Source organism: Lissotriton helveticus, chromosome 2_1, assembly GCF_964261635.1.
Source record: "Lissotriton helveticus chromosome 2_1, aLisHel1.1, whole genome shotgun sequence".
NCBI classification, from domain to species: Eukaryota; Metazoa; Chordata; class Amphibia; order Caudata; family Salamandridae; genus Lissotriton; species Lissotriton helveticus.
In genome coordinates, this window is record NC_136059.1 from 1,762,704,650 (window position 1) to 1,762,721,890 (window position 17,241).

The window sequence follows — 17,241 nt, forward strand, 5'->3', positions numbered from 1 at the left end:
GGTTTGAAGGTGTTTGCAAGGTCCATGCCTTTGACCATAGCCTTCTTCCAGGTCACGCAATGACCAACTTGAACTGGCGCATTCAGGAAACGTGGACACAATTAATCCTTTCCCTCCATTGCATGGGATGTGATTCCAAACCAGAAACACAACACCTGAGTGCAGTGCTTCAGAGAAGATGGAGAAAGAAAGAAACAGTGAGAGTAGTGCACGGCTTGCAAGAAAGGGAATACAGCATAGTTTGTGGCCACGAATAAACTTTGAGAGGGCCCTCAAACTGGAGCTATATTCATCACTAGGATAACTAAAGTAGGGGACCCGAGGCCTAATGTATTCGAGCAATTCTGGCACACACTTCACATTCAATGAGGAGTCCTAATCGTGGTGGAATGCAGCATATCAGGGAAATCCAGGAGCCATTACTCGTACTTTTAGGTACAGGCAAAAAGGCCTGCATCCCATGACTTTAGATCAGCCGCTGTCATCCAATAGTTGTGTGATGACAGTCATCCATGAAAATGGAGTACTTCTTTGGGTGTACCCCTGCAATTAACAATCTTTAGAATTCTGCTGGAGAGTAACATAAACATCTCACTGAGCAACTCTCAGGAGACTTATGATATGTTCTCTCCAAATAAAAATATACCAGGGTGTCAAAAAGGATGAAAAGAGGAGCGAGAAGTCACTTGGAATTTATGCTTTGGACTTTGGACCTTACAACCACTTTAATCTAAATCAGGTGTATGTCCTTTGTCATGGGGCTAGTAAAGTGGAGGATATTACCCTGGTGGATTCTCCTCAGGTTTGAAAATGTCATACATAAATTGGAAAATGTGCCACTAGTCTCTACAGTAAATGAGGTCATTTGTGATTTGTGACCTCAGACAAGACCATACCCATTGGAGATGAGCTGCCAGTTTCCTGTGGTTTTCAGCTAGCAATGACTAACTGTGAACATGTTGAAAAGGCATAGCAACTGATGGACGTCTTTCGCTTACAATTTTAGTCTTTGGCGCTAGATCTGAAAGACAGAGTACACGCTAAAAGTACTGGGTTGAACGTGTGGCACGACTGGCAGCTGAACATTTTCAGTTGCTGTGATTGGGTCTGTGTCTCTTGATGGCTCTAATTTGCTCATTTCTCCTGCCTAGTTGGGTAGGATTAAGTATGGATGATAGTGTGAACACCACTTCTCTTCCGCCAATAAGGAAAAGCATATAGTATTGAGCGTGTTCGTCATCAAGATAATCAGAACTGATGACATTTAATGATTTTATCTATCTTGTTGGTGTTGATGTGAGCGCTTCAGCTGTCAAAGTGTACCGTAATGCGCCTTATTCCTCAGTTGTTGGTAGTAGCTCCAATTCCTTCACTATATTCCAAAATCAGTGGACCAGTACTTTTCCAGAGTGGCATTGCCAGGCCTTAGGGCCTCTAATACTGGTACATTTGCACTAGGGTGGCTTCCAGGTGGCCCTGGTGGTGATCTTTTCACGAGTCATTTGGGTTCCTCTGTTTTGTTTTAAGAGGCAGTCATGTTGTCAGTATTGACTTTTAATGATTTGGTGTTAACAGTTGATGCACACCCGCTTTCACAGTGTGATGTAGTTGCACAGGATGTGTTGACTAGTGCTGACAGCAGGAAATAAAAAACCAACTGCACACCTCCCTGTACATGTGGAACATTAGGCACCGAGAACTTGCTTTTAAGAGTTGTCAACCTGTTAAAAGTAGAAATACTTTTGAGAATAAATATTTGCTCTTAGTTTCTCAAGTAACAGTCACAGTTTACATTCTTGTACTGCAGCAAGTGAATAATCCCCTCCAAGGCAACCACTCAAACAGTGCAGTGTGCTCCTGTCAAATAGAAAAGCAATTTTGGGAACAACAATGTATTGAAAAGATTTTCAAATAAAGCACTCAGTTTTCGCTCGCATGGCATGGCAAGTTAAGCATTGGCTCTGTTAATGTGAAAAATAAAAAGTACTTTGGGGGGAGAAATGCTTTTTGCGCAGTCCCTCAGGTGACACTCAGACTTTTCACTTGTGCGACTGTGCAAGTGACAAACTCGTCCCATTCTCTGTTGCACTGACGTGACCACCTGTCAAAGTGTGATGCCGATATCAATTATTTTCCTCTCAGCCGGTAATGCTTAGCCGTTTCCACAGACTCGCCGAGAGAACGGTCACCCTATCAAAATGTGATTTTGGGAACTATTCGTTTTCGTAGAGTTCCAGGTGACACTCACAGCGTGCTTGTCGCTTGGCGTTCACATTGCCAGTGTTTTTGATGAAAAGAAATCCCTTGACCTACGTCCAATTGAGTACATTTTTCTTTTGTTTCAATTTAAAGCAACACCAAATTACTTTATAATCTGTTTAGGTTGCAATAAATTCATTAAAATGCCTGCAATTACATTTGCTCTCTCTCTCTCTCTTTCTCTCTCTCTCTGCTTTAACTCTGCCTTCATACATATCTCTCTTCAGAAAACTGGCACAAGCTACAAAGCACCCTCTGTTCACACTCGGGGCAAGTTGCAGACACCTAGACCTTGCATACCCTTCCTCAAATCAAACATTAAATCCAAACTCCTCCGTCGTGTTTCTTCGCCTGTCCCGAGGACAACACTCCAAGAAAATAAAACAAACGCACCACAAATGACATTCCCTAAGTACAGGGTAACGGCTTTAGAAATAACATATGCTTAACAAATATCATGCATTTTGACTTCCTGTTCCGGCATACACAAGTATCAGGGCGTGGCGAGCATCCTCTGACACTTAGAAAAACAAACCAATAAAATTCTCATCCTAAGGTTAAAAACAACAACCTCTCGACGTCACCAAAAGGAGCCTTTCAAAAGAGCTGTCTATCTATGAAATGGTAAGGACCATGCACTTGACTCACCTTCTCTGTATCTATCTCAGTGAATCCACTGACACACAGCCCTGGCACTACTAAACACCAACACATAGTGAATTATTCAGGTGTGATCAATATGAACCCACGTGGGCAATCAACAGAAATATATCAGATGGCATCCTATCATGGCAGAGAGGTGCTCTATCGTAATATAAAAAAAGAGCCAACATTTCACCAATGAGAACCATTACAGGCTATGAACAATCTGACGACGCAATGCCAAGGATCCGATTGACAACTCTCCCACGTGTATCTTTCCTACAACCAGCTGGCTGACACACCGCCCTGGCACTGTGAAGCACCAGTACACAGCAAATGATCAAGACATAATCAAAATGAAACTTCTATGGCAGCCAGAAAAATACATGGACCTTAATATGCAATCACAGCATAGGGACACCTAAAAATAACTCTGAGATATAGTCATTATGCCAGCGGCTCACCTGTCACAGAACTGAGAAAAATCAAATCCACCACTCAGATGCACCAGCAACAATACAAGTATGCAAACGCGCACGTCTATATACAACGCAGAACTACGACCGGACAAATCAGCCCCTGGCGTATTAACGGTGTAAAGGAATGAGCAGACCTTATGCACCAGAGTACCACTATTCACCAAAATCCACATTCAGAACCAAAAAGCATAAAAGCATGCTAATCGATGGCAGATTGATCTATATCAAAGAATAAACATCATCTACTTGACCGAATCATGAACGTGCAACTGGCTGGCTATTCATACCAGAGAAATGGCCAACAGATGATAAAGCTCCCATTGTGCTTGTATTAATACCACCAAGATATAATATCATCATGAACAGCCACCCAAGGAAAGTGGCGGGTGGAGCCGGTACTGTAAATATGGACTCATTAAACATGCACCTGTACTTAACTATTCTTCACCGGAATGTAAATCTCTCCTAATCAAATATCACCCATCCCCCATTGTTTCAGTTTTCTTCTTGATAATCTATTGTCCATCACCTCAAAGCACTGTGAAGTAAGTGTCCCGATTTGAGTCATCCGGGTCACTTATGACCACTTCTCAGCCTTCCATCCTAAATGAAGAGTCATTCAGACAGTAGAGAATACAAACCAATATCTGTTTATTCAGGTAAACTCAGAGTGGAGCCCAGTCTGCCCAGTCGCTAGGAGCGCTACAGAAGAACTGACATCAGCAAGCAAGCATAAAGATACATTATGTACATTTCAAGACCAATGAAGACACACCCACAATGGAATTATCCAAGCAGATTCAGCAAAACAGTGAAGTTCAAAGGCCTCTATCTAGAGGTAAAGGTTTGCGCTAATAAGAACAGTGCATTCATTAGAGAAACAAACCTAGCCTTGGAGAAACATAGCTCAACTGAGGCCTTTTCTCAGAAAAAGCGAACAGTACATTTTGATTTTAACTCAAAATGGCGCTGGCATATAAAATGGCGTCACGAAAGCTAACATACATAGAACAGCGCAAACATGACATTTTTTATACTAACAGGCCCTCCTTTTAGAATGAGCTAATCATTTTCGAATAATAGCAAAGAACATATAAATCAATAAAACAGAGAGTCATTGGTAAACTTCCTAGGATCACTCCATATTGTCAACATCAGGAAGAGAGACTGTAAGGAAGGAAGAAGCCTCGAAGATGCCCTCATCTATCTGCATGAGGTCATGAATAGATATTTTCCTCTTAGGAGTGAGAAGAGTGGTGCAATGAGAACAACAGAAGGGAAGGCATTGAACAAGGACACATCAAGAGACCAATATCACAATGAAACAAATCACTTTTGTAAGGATCTAACCCCAGCTACCAAAAAGAGACCAACTCCATTTCCCACTTTCCATTCCTTTAACATTTTCTAGGATGTCTAAAATGTGTTGGGTAATATTCTTTTCCGTATTTGTGATCCTGACTACACACTGGTCTCCTACTACCACACATACACCACCACCCTAAGCTAGGATGAATTCAACAGCGTACCTAGTCTGTTCAGAATATATTTGCATACTTTCCAATTGGGTAGTGATGTCACGCAAAGCTGCCACTGTGGAATTAGACAATATTTGCAACTTACATCCAAAATATTCTCTAGCTTTCTCACCCCTGGCTGTAGCAATTCCACAAAATGTAATTATGGAGGAAAGAATGTATTCAAAAGTAATACCATTACTATAATTATTGACTGCAAGATCTGTCACTCCCTCACAAAATTCTTTGGTCAAAGTCCTTTTAACCCATCTACTTTAGGCTTCTCATGTTTGCAAGATACACCAAAAGGCAGCACCATTCCAAGTGCCACATCATGCGTACCATTATGAACATTCGAATAAGTTCCATTAGACAAAAAGAAAAACCCTGGGTGTGCATACACTGGTCTATCATAATCTACTGCAGAATACCATGAATTCCTCCCAAAGGTACAATTAACATACAATATAGTGTCAGTAAAATTGACAATTGGACAAGAAGCAGGGTAATAATCAGCTTCTCAGGGAATTGTCAACTCCTTATACTGATAAACCACCAGAGTTACATTCTGTTTTTCCATATGGAAGTTATCACAATAAGTGTTGTTGTCACACCCCGGATAACCCATGCCTCCTGGCTTTCTATGATATAGACAAGGACCTAGATAGCCAAACCCAAATACTCCTTTCACTTCTACAAAGTAAGGGGGCCAAGTATAGGTATAATTGACAATGGATATGCTGTCCAGAGACTAGTGACAGATTCAGTAGGGTTACAAGCAGTCCCTTCTCCAAATAACCTCTTGTGGGTATCTAGAAAATCGTTGACTGGGGCTGTCCTTTTCTTTTGGACTTGAGGAACAACCTTATCCTTACCATGTAAAGGTACACTTTGATCATATTCCAAAACCCATGATACACCACATAATATGATCAACAACAAAATCACGAGGGCAATACATGTTAACTTTTGTTGACTGGTCCACACTACATTGTGCTGGGCAACAAAAATCATTGGCTGCTCTTCCTCAGCAACCATTCTACCAAAGGGATGCATAATGAATGATGAAATGAGGGAGACAAAATGCAAGCAAGAGAAATATACGAGTTGCTAATGTCTGTCAGAGCCTCACTGGTACAGGCTCCTATTGTCCATCAAAACGTTGGCGCTCTTGAGCACCAGCGGTGGAGATTGCTCTGTCCTAAGCTCGTATCCCACGTCGACCAGGATAATATACACTGAAGGGATACTTCGATCTCTCCTGTCCAATGTTCAATCAGTGCACAACACTCTCATCATCCTAAACTAACTCCATTGGTACTATAGCAAAGTATATCCTGACTTACACAGTCCATCCCTAACTAATCTTTCTTCTCTTTTGGTGCACCGTCCCTCAGCTGAGGGCGAAGATTGTACCTAGTGGCTCCAGGCACAGGATGGTCAACAAACAGGAGCTCCTGGATAGCTCATATTTCTGGAGGAACTGCTGCATTCAGCTCATTTCCTTTTCCGTTTGTGTCCAGGTCATTAATTGGCCCTCTTAAGGTTTTTGACGATCCCTACATTATGCTATCAAGTAGCAAGACTTCACCGTGCAGTGATTTATTTTTAGTTCGGTAGGTATAATTACATTCAGGTTACACTTGGTTGCTTCAGGCTTTTCGGTGCAGCTTATGTGACCTGTTTCTTGTGGCATTTCCAGATATTAAATACCGATGCTGGAGGACCTGAATGTCTATCGGTCTATGCCTTATATTTTAATATAGAAGGTAAATATGCCTTCCTGATTTTATATACACTGGTGCCAGGACTTTTTTTGCTTTTTTCACTTTGTGGTGGGGATTAAGGTCAGAAATCCTTTTCTAAACTCTTTTCACTGGGAATTCCTTACCTGCACTCAGCCGCCCTTTTCTTCATGAGAAGCCCACTTTGACTTTTGTGTATCAATTAATTGTAGTATTATTGCTAAAGTTATATTTTTTATTGTACAGATCTCTTGTCCAAGAATACTTGTTGAGTCCTGAAGATGACCGTTAAATAATGTATCGGTCGAAACGCCGTTGACGCTTTTCTGTGGCTTAAATTATTATAAGGACACAGCATTTATGTTTATGGTGTTCCTTTTTTTGTTCTGTGATATGTATTGTTGTTGCCACTTGTCTGGTTTATATGTATTGCTTTTTTTGTATACCAGCGTTTTTCTTGTATGAGACTATTTATATAACAAAAAAAATTTTTTCTTACCAAATGGAATTTAAATAAATATACAATTTTTGATACTACTGGGCTTCTTTGACTACTATAATGGATACTTTTCCTATGTTTTAACAATTTTTCTTTCTCCCTGAGCCTTTTGTTTGATATAATTAGTATTTGTCCCGGGTTCGGGGTTTGTGGACAGCCCCTGTGGTTGTTAATCAGGTCAGTTTGGCATCGCTGAAGGGGACATACCGAGGTACCGTCTCGCACTCAGAATACCCTTCTCCATCCTTCACCCACTGGTCGTAGGGCTGGGGCAAAGGAATCTTATGACAATGAGTCGCATGAATCCATTTCTTACGGCCAGTGACCTTTACTGCAGTGCGAGTTGCTAGCAGGACATGCTCCGGCCCCCTCCATCGCGACACCAAACTTTTCTTCCGCTATAAATTCCTCATCAAAAGGAAGTCACCAGGCTGAATCTCATGCCTGGGTCCCGCTGGCGTAGGAGGCAGGGAATCCCGTTTCTGTCGGTGAATAGAATGAAAACTTTTGTTTAACTGGCCAAGATAGTCAATCAACAACGGATACTCAATATCAGAAAACCGCCGAGGTCGCGGGACGCCCCAGACATTTGCCGGGCATCCAAACATGACCTCATACAGTGACAATCCTGTTCTAGTATGTGCTGTCGTTCTTGTTGACAAAAGAGCTAACTGTAAAGCATCTGGCCACTTCAACCCTTTCGTCTCCTGAATTTTCACCAGTTTGAGCTTGAGAGTACCATTGTACTTCTCAACCAAACCTTCTGACTGTGGATGGTTGGCCCATGGAACTTTTGCCTTATTTGTAAACCATCACAAATCAGTTGAATCACTTTTGCATAAAATGACTTCCGTTATCACTCCAGATCAAACGAGGCAAGCCGAAACGAGGAAAAAAACTCCTTCAGGAGTACCTTTGCAGTCGTACTGGCTGTATTGTCTTTAGTGGGATAAGCTTCAACCCATTTACTAAATGCATAGACAACCACCAAAACATACTTCAAATTATTGCATCTCTCCAACTCAATGTAGTCCATTTGAAGGACTTCAAAAGGAAAAGTGGCTGGTGCAAAGTTACCAGGCGGTGTAAGGGTACCCTTTCGGTATTGTGCATCAGCTCACCATTCAGTCCTTCACTAAATGTGTAGCTGTCTTTGGAATATTATAATTCTGCCATAAAGGGCCTAACAAATTGCAAATACCCTTAGCACTGATATGAGCTAGGCGATGGACCATAGTGACTACAGGGAGAACATAAGCACCGGGGAACATCCATCTCTGCTTTCCTGACTTATCAATCCAACACCCCTCATCGTTCAATTGTGCTGTACTTTCCTGCTACACCGCTAATTCTTCTATTGTGACTTTACTTTGTATCTCGTTTACATTCTCAAGGGTGTCCTCAAACAGGACAATTTCAGACACCCACCTAGCTGGACTTGCTACAAACATTCTTTTCATCTTCGTTCGGGCTGTTTCCTTAGCTGTCTGACCTGCAAAAGTGTTTCCCCTACCTACATCATCAGTAACCTTCCGGTGGGCACTACACTTCACTATGGCCAATTTCTTGGGGAGTGTCAAAGCAGATAAAAGCTTCAATATGAGGTGTCCATGCTGGATTTTTGTCTCCCGAAATTATGCACAACCCCAAAGGCATAATGGCTGTCAGTAAAGATATTGACAACCAGCCCCTCAGTCAATTCCCACGCGCAAATAAGGGCAACAAGCTCAGCAGCTTGAGCTGACTGATAAGGGACCCATGATGTCTCTACTAAGGTACGCAGTATGGTAATAGCATACTCTGCAGTTGTATTGCCATCTGGTAATTTGAAACAAGATCCATCAACATGTAGTTCTCCTTCTGGGTCAGATAAGGGAACATCAGTCATGTCTACCCGTCCTTCTGTCTCTTATTCCGTCTGGAAGATACAATCATGTTTGTCAACTTCATCACTCTCAGGAGGGAGGGGTAGTAACATGGCTGGATTCAGAGTGGCTCATCTTTTCATCGTGATATCTTTAGAAAACAATGTCAATTCATAGCCAGTAAGGTGTGCACTTTGAGGAGCTGTGTCTTTGTTTTATTCAAAAGTGTATCCACAGCATGGGGTACCATGACTGTGAGGTCAGTATCCAGTTCAAGACCAGCCAATTGTCTGATCAAAGTGGCTACGGCCGCGACTGCTCTTAGACAACTCAGGAGGGCTCTTGCGACTGGATCAAGGACAGTAAAAAAGTAAGCGCACAGCCATTGATTATCTCCAAATGTTTTTGTTAGGACAGAAAGCGAACAACCAGCCATCTCATGGACTTACAACACAAACGGTTTGTTATAATTAGGGGTGCCAAGTACTGGAGCCGAACAAAACGCAGTTTTCAATTGATCAAAAGACTGCTGAACTTTCAGGTGTCCAAGGCAAAGGCTCATGCACGTCTTTTGTTGTTAGTGGAAGCTAGGGTTTTGATTAGTAGAGAATAATTAGGTATCCACTGCCGACAGTAGGAAGTGTTAAGAATAACAGTGCGGACATCTTTCTGAGTCTGTGGAACAGGTATTTTAACAATGGTACTGACATGCTCAGGGGTCACTCTCCTACCCTCCCTTGACAGTAGGTGACCAAAATAGATGACCTCCTGTCAACAACCCTGAAATTTAGAAAGAGAAACCTTATGTCCATGCTGAGCCAAATGTAACAACAATTTAACAGTGCTATCTTTACAACCTTGTTCGGTATCAGAAGCAATAAGGAGATCGTCGAGATACTGCACCAGTACATTACCTATGGGAAGCAAAACGGAATCCAACTGACTCTTTAAAGTCTGACTGTAAATACTTGGACTCTCAGTATAGCCCTGAGGAGCTTGTCAGAATCTAAAGCTTCTGCCAGCTAGTGTAAACCCAAACAAGTACCTGCTGTCTGGATGTATAGGAATACTAAAAAATGCATTTTTCAATTCAATTACAGAATTTTTTTTAGCAGTGGAAGGAATCATGGACCTACGCGCAGCGTTTACGCGCAGCGGACGAGCCCCATGCGCGCCGAAGGTGCACCAAAGGTAAGCCCGTCTACGCCCGTCCGCGCCTGGACCGCGCCCAGCGCCAGACCCCCTGGTCCACGCAAACCCCACTCCACCCGCATAACATATGCCGCCGCCACCATCCTAGCCCTTAACCCCGGACGCACACCGCGATGCTACGAAGCCGACCCGGGATGTACCCACGGTCCCTTCGCCTGCCATTCCTGCAAATATACCAGCATCAAGACCCAGACCACATCCACTAACCCCAAAAACAGATCCGACTCTTATCACCTGAAGTGCATTCTGCTAAACACCCGCTCGATCCACAGACACACCACTGAACTCTGGGATCTACTGAACACTACATCACCGGACATCGCCTTCCTTACCGAAACATGGATGAACGCGTCATCAACACCCGACATCGCCATAGCCATCCCGGACAACTACAAAATCATCCGAAAAGACCGCACCATCCAAACAGGAGGAGGCATCGCCATCGTCCATAAGAACACCATCAAAATCACGACCAACTCAGACGATAACCTCACAACCGCCGAACACCTCCACTTCCAGATCCACACCGACCCTAGGACCACACTTAGAGGCACCCTCATCTACAGACCCCCAGGAACCCGTAAACAATTTAGTGAAGACATCACTGACTTCATTAGTCCACATGCCCTCGCATCTGAGAACTACATCCTACTAGGAGACCTCAACTTCCACCTGGAAAAGAAGAACGACAGCAACACCACCACCCTTCTTGACAACCTGGCCAATCTCGGCCTCAAACAACTTGTCGACACCCCCACCCACGTAGCCGGACATACGCTCGACCCAATCTTCTCCTCCAGCAAACATATCTCCTTCGATCACACCACAGCCCTCCATTGGACGGACCACAGTTGTGTTCACTTCAGCTACAAAACCACCCTGACCCACAACCCCCCACAACCTATTCCCAGAAGGAAATGGAACAAAATCACCACCGACCAACTCCTCACATCGCTCAACCAAAACCCACCCGCCCTCTCATCGGACCCAAACGAAGCGGCCATCAAACTCAAACAATGGATCACTCACAGCGCTGACGAATTAGCACCCTTGAAAATCCATCGCACCAAACAAGACAGCAAAAAGGCCCCTTGGTTCAACGATGACCTCAAGAAATCCAAAAAGCTATGCTATACTCTCGAGAAAACATGGAGAAAAAACCCAACCACCAACAACATGTCCACCCTCAAGGCAGCCACCCGCAAGCACCACCAGCTGATTCGATCCACCAAGAAATCTGCATTCAAGAATCGACTCGACAACAACGCCCATAACAGCAAGGAACTATTCAACATCGTCAAAGAATTCACCAACCCCACCGCAGCCTCAAACGACATCACTCCCTCCCAAAACCTCTGCAACTCGTTATCCTCCTTCTTCTACAACAAAATTGCAGACATTCATAAAAGTTTCGGAAACAGCTCCAACGAACAATACTCTCCACCCCACTCAGAACCCAAACCGCCCTCTAACAACCTCAGCACCTGGAACCCAATTTCCACTGAAGACACCGTCCGCCTGAAGAACTCCATCCATTCTGGCTCGCCAACCGACCCATGCCCCCACCACATCTTCAACAAAGCTGATTCCATCATCGCACCCCATCTCTGTGATGTCATCAACTGCTCCTTCAACTCTGCTACCTTCCCAGAAAGCTGGAAACATGCCGAAGTCAGCGCCCTCCTGAAAAAACCAACTGCAGACCCCTCCGAACTTAAAAACTACCGCCCCATATCCCTCCTCCCATTCCCGGCCAAAGTCATTGAGAAAGCCGTCAACAGCCAACTCGCCGCCTTCCTCGAATCCAACAACTCCCTCGATCCCTCACAGTCCGGCTTTCGAGCCAAACACAGCACCGAAACCGCCCTCATCGCTGCAACAGACGACATCCGAAAACTACTGGACAACGGAGAAACAGTGGCCCTCATTCTACACGACCTCTCCGCCGCCTTCGACACGGTATGCCACAGCATCCTCATACAACGTCTCAACAACATTGGCATACAAGGAAAAGCCTTGGACTGGATCACCTCTTTCCTAGCGGGGAGAACTCAGAAAGTCCGACTTCCCCCTTTCAGATCAGAGGCAACAGAAGTCATCTGCGGTGTACCACAAGGATCATCACTCAGTCCCACCCTCTTCAACGTTTACATGAGTCCACTCGCTTCCATCGCGCGTCAACACAACCTTAACATCATATCCTGCGCTGACGACACCCAGCTGATCCTTTCCCTTACCAAAGACCCCAACACCGCCAAAACCAATCTTCATGAAGGCATGAAAGAAGTAGCCGTCTGGATGAAAAACAGCCGCCTAAAACTCAACTCAGACAAAACGGAAGTGCTCATCCTAGGATCATCCCCCTCTGCCTGGGACGACTCATGGTGGCCTGCGGATCTGGGCTCAGCACCCATACCCACAGACCACGCACATAACCTTGGCTTCATCCTAGACTCCTCACTCTCGATGAACAAACAAGTCAAGGCAGTCTCATCCTCCTGCTTCTACGTACTTCGTATGCTCAAAAAAATCTTCCATTGGATCCCCACCGAAACAAGAAAGACTGTCACCCACGCACTGGTTACGAGTCGACTAGACTACGGAAACACCCTCTACGCCGGAATTACAGCCAAATTACAGAAAAAACTCCAACGCATCCAAAACGCTTCAGCGAGACTCATTCTGGACATCCCTCGCCAAGATCACATCACCGGCCACCTGAAAGACCTCCATTGGCTTCCCGTCAACAAGAGAATAATATTCCGTCTCCTCACCCACGCACACAAGGCCCTCTACAAACTAGGACCCGAATGCCTCAACACTCGACTATCCTTCTACACACCCACCCGCCAACTAAGATCCTCCAACCTAGGCCTCGCCGCAGTTCCGCGTATCCAAAGATCCACCATGGGAGGTAGATCCTTCTCCTACTTGGCGGCCAAGACCTGGAACTCACTCCCCACTCACCTCCGCCTTACACAGAACCACATCCCCTTCAGAAAAGAACTCAAAACCTGGCTATTCGATAAATAATAATCCCCCTCCCCAAGCGCCTTGAGACCCTCTGGGTGAGTAGTGCGCTATATAAATCCTTGAACTTGAACTTGAACTTGAATCATCATAAAAAGAACGGTAATGTCTGGGACCACTGGAAACTGGGGAACCACTATTTTGTTAACTTTGCGTAAGTCAATAACAAAACGATAAATTTCTTCATGTTCATCAGGGGAACCTGAGGGTTTCCGTTTAAGAATCGGAAGAATGGGAATATTACAAATATTGGCAGACGTCTCTTCAACCACTCCTTTCTTAATCAAATACAGGATAATTTGTAATAAAGCTAGCTCTCCTGCCTGTGGTATTTTACACTAAGGAATACGAGGCAGAATAGTTTTGTCTTTGACCTATATCAAAACCGGTGGTATATGCAAAAATCTCACATCTGTATCACCCATCGCCCATAAAGTGGATGTGGTGAGCAGTTAAAATATCGATTTTTTTTATATTGACCTACACTAATATTGAGTTTTTAATATCGTATGGACAGAATATCGATGTCCAGATTATCGTTGACCAGAATATCGACCTTAAGGTAAGTAATATCGTTTTTTTATATCGAAGTTAGTACTATCGAAGTAATACCGTTAGCAAAAATATTGTAGTTAATAATATCGATATTTATATTAGTGTTATGTATTTTAGTATGTATTTTATATGTATGTTTAAAAATGTAATTTTTTTATTACGTTTAAATCTATGTATCAAATGTTTAGAAATGGGTCATTTTTTTAAAGTAAATTTTGTGTTTTAGTTTCAGAGCTGGTTGTGGGTTTATAGGGGAATAGGATGGGAAGTAATCTAATTATAATTAATTAATTAATATGTTTTTATTTATTGTTATTGATTATCAATGTATTGATAATTAATAATAAATGGTAATTAATGTGTACTAATTGATTAATTTATCATTAAAATAATTATAATTAATGTATTATTTTATTTATTTATTGTTAATTCATTTATTGTTAATTAATTATTAATTGGTAATTAATTTGTACTAATTGATTATTATATTGCTTATGTTAATTTTTATGTGTAGAGGGTTGTGGGTTTATAGGGGAATGGGGTGGTAAGTAATTTAATTATACTTAATTAATTAATATTTTTTTATTTATTGTTATTGATAATACATGTATTGTTAATTAATTATTAATTGGTAACTAATTTGTATTAATAGATTAATTTATAATCATGCTAATTAATGTATTATTCTTTTTATTTATTAGTCACTCATTTTTAGTTAATTCATTATTAATTGGTAATTGATTTTTAGTAATTGATTAATTGACAATTACATTATTTGTGTTTTTTATTTGTAGCGGGTTGTGTGTTTATGTGGGAATAGGGTGGGAGATAATTGAAAGTTATTTAAGTAAATATTAATTTAATTCTATTGGTATTTATTATTAATTTTTTAGCACATTGATTTTTAATGTTATTTATTTTATAAAAATTATTTAATTAATAAGTATGTTACAGACAATTCTTAGACAGACAGTGGGACCTTCTCAGTGCCAGCACCTAATCCACTATTACTCCAAAAATATTGCCCTTTATATTTTTCTCAAGGGTCTGTGTGCACACTGAAAAGCACCCACCGTCACAGTGCATGTTCCCTCGGGAACTCAGCAATTAGAACCAAAAAAGCACAGGTGCACCACACCACAATAAACAATTCAAAAAAAGCAAATATAAAGTCCAAAACCAGTAGACAATGAGAGAGAAATTCCTCAGTTAAATCTCTTTATTCCATTTTCTTATTGAGTAGCGAGACACAAAGTACAGCCGATGCGTTTTGTCCAAATACAGGACTTCTTCAGGGCACTGTATCGAAAATTCAAAGTGCCTCCATGAGTAAAGGAGGATATAGGAAGTGCACATCTCAAAAGAGAGTATTCCTGTCCGATAGGATAACAAAGCAAAGGCTATGGAGGTCGTCCAAGAAAAAAGCCACAACTAGTCCAGAAAAGTATAACGCTTGAGCCCCAGGATATGAGGGCCAAAGGCGACACCGTCTGCGTGCTGCGTAAGATTAGAATCTTCTTATCTATTTTCTTCTTTCTCTTCTTGATCACGATGCTCATAATATTGACTTGTATTCAAAATAACAGAAGGGGAAGAGGGGGTCCAAGTACTCTCAGACACCTTCAAACGAGTCACAATTTCGGGAACTAAAATAGAAACAAACCTGTCGACAAACAATCGAACACCTCCTTCAATGGACATATCCTGCTCACTATAATCCAAGGACGTATGTTCAAACTGAGTAAAAAAATCTGGCACACTTTCATCCTTCTTCTGTCGACAAGCCGTCAACTTGTCCCAACTTACTTTCTTCGGCGGAATAAGAGAATGCATATATGAAATAATGCGGTCTAGCAAAGCAAGTATCTCAGCTCGGGGCTTATCCCCTGGCTTCCTTTCCTTATCCCATCCCGTGTACCACCCAGTTCGGCAACATGGTCTTGAGTATGAACCTGTCTCCAAATATCAACCGGAAAGAGAAGACCAAAGAACAATCCAATATCTTTATAATATAATTTTACAACCACCACCCTAGACAAAGCCTTAAAACCAACATTCTCCTACAGCTCAAAGTACTACACTTAAACAAAAGTCAACTCAAATGGCACTCTTTCTGAGTCCAAGCCAGCAAACTGTTGAATCCACTCTGTATCAAGGGATGGAAGCTAGAAATTGGATTTTTGGAAGGGTGTAAAAACATTTATTTTCGAATTTCCATTTGAAGTGATACTTAAGCAACTCCAAGAAATCACGTTTGCTACAAAATTAGTGAACCACAATGCAAAATATTCCGGTAAAAGAAAGCTGCAGGACGCATGATCTCTTTCTTTAATTTGCTCATTAAACATGAAGATAAAAAGCAAATTCGGGACTAAGAGAATTTACATTTTCATGGTGGTTGTGGACATCTAGTTTTTGGACCTCTGCCTTCAGAGACTCCTCTTAATTGAGTCCCATTCACTCTAAGCTTCTGCTAAGAATGGATTTCAGCTGTAACCTTCAGTTCCCACCTTTGAAAATGTGGTCTGCTGTTGCACAACTGGGGAAAAGATTCTGTGCAGTTTATGCATAAACGTGAGTACACACACTTATGCACCCAAGCACAGACTGAACAACAAAGATTGTATTCTGTCTGAACCTGGCCTCTGTGTATAGGTTACACTGTGGTCTATGGGACTCAGAATAAATTGAATATGGCCTGATAAGACCTCATAGTTCAATTAAAAATCCAAAAATAAATGCCCGCTTTCTTTTTGGCAGAAGTGTAAAAAATGTAGTGTTTAAACTGTGTTTGAACCTTCTATAAAGTATGCCTAAACCATAGCATTCGATTTGCAAAATGCAGGAAAGTCAATGACGTGGCTTTCCCTATAAATTCCTGTCACCCACCTGTTGTACCTGGCCCTTTTTGTAGGGTTATACCCAAACATTTTGTCTTCCACCTGTATTTTTTCTGACCTGTTTTTGTTGGCTTTAGGAGTCTGGGCACTTTACCACTGCTAATCAGTGCTAAAGTGCTGCTCTCTCCGTTAAACATGTTATGATTGGTTTACACCTGTTTGGAATATTTAATTTACATGGAAGTTCATTGTACAGTGGTATCCCTTAATCCAAGGCCTTAATCCCAGGCCCCGAAAATTAAATGCTGCTCGTAATCTTACAGCGCAGATTGCTCCACCCACAGAAGTAGCCTTTCAAACCTGTCTCAGGTCTGCCACTGCAGTGCCTGTGTGTGTAGTTTACAGCCAACTTGACTTGGCATTTAAAAAGACTTGCCAAGCCTTAAACTCCAATTTTACCACATGTAGGTCACCACTAATATAGGCCCTAAGTATCCCTATGGACAGGGTGCTGTTTAGGTAAAAGGCAGGACATGTGCCTTTATTCTGTGGCATGTCCTAGTGTTGCCAAACAGCATATCTTGTTTTTCACTTTTGT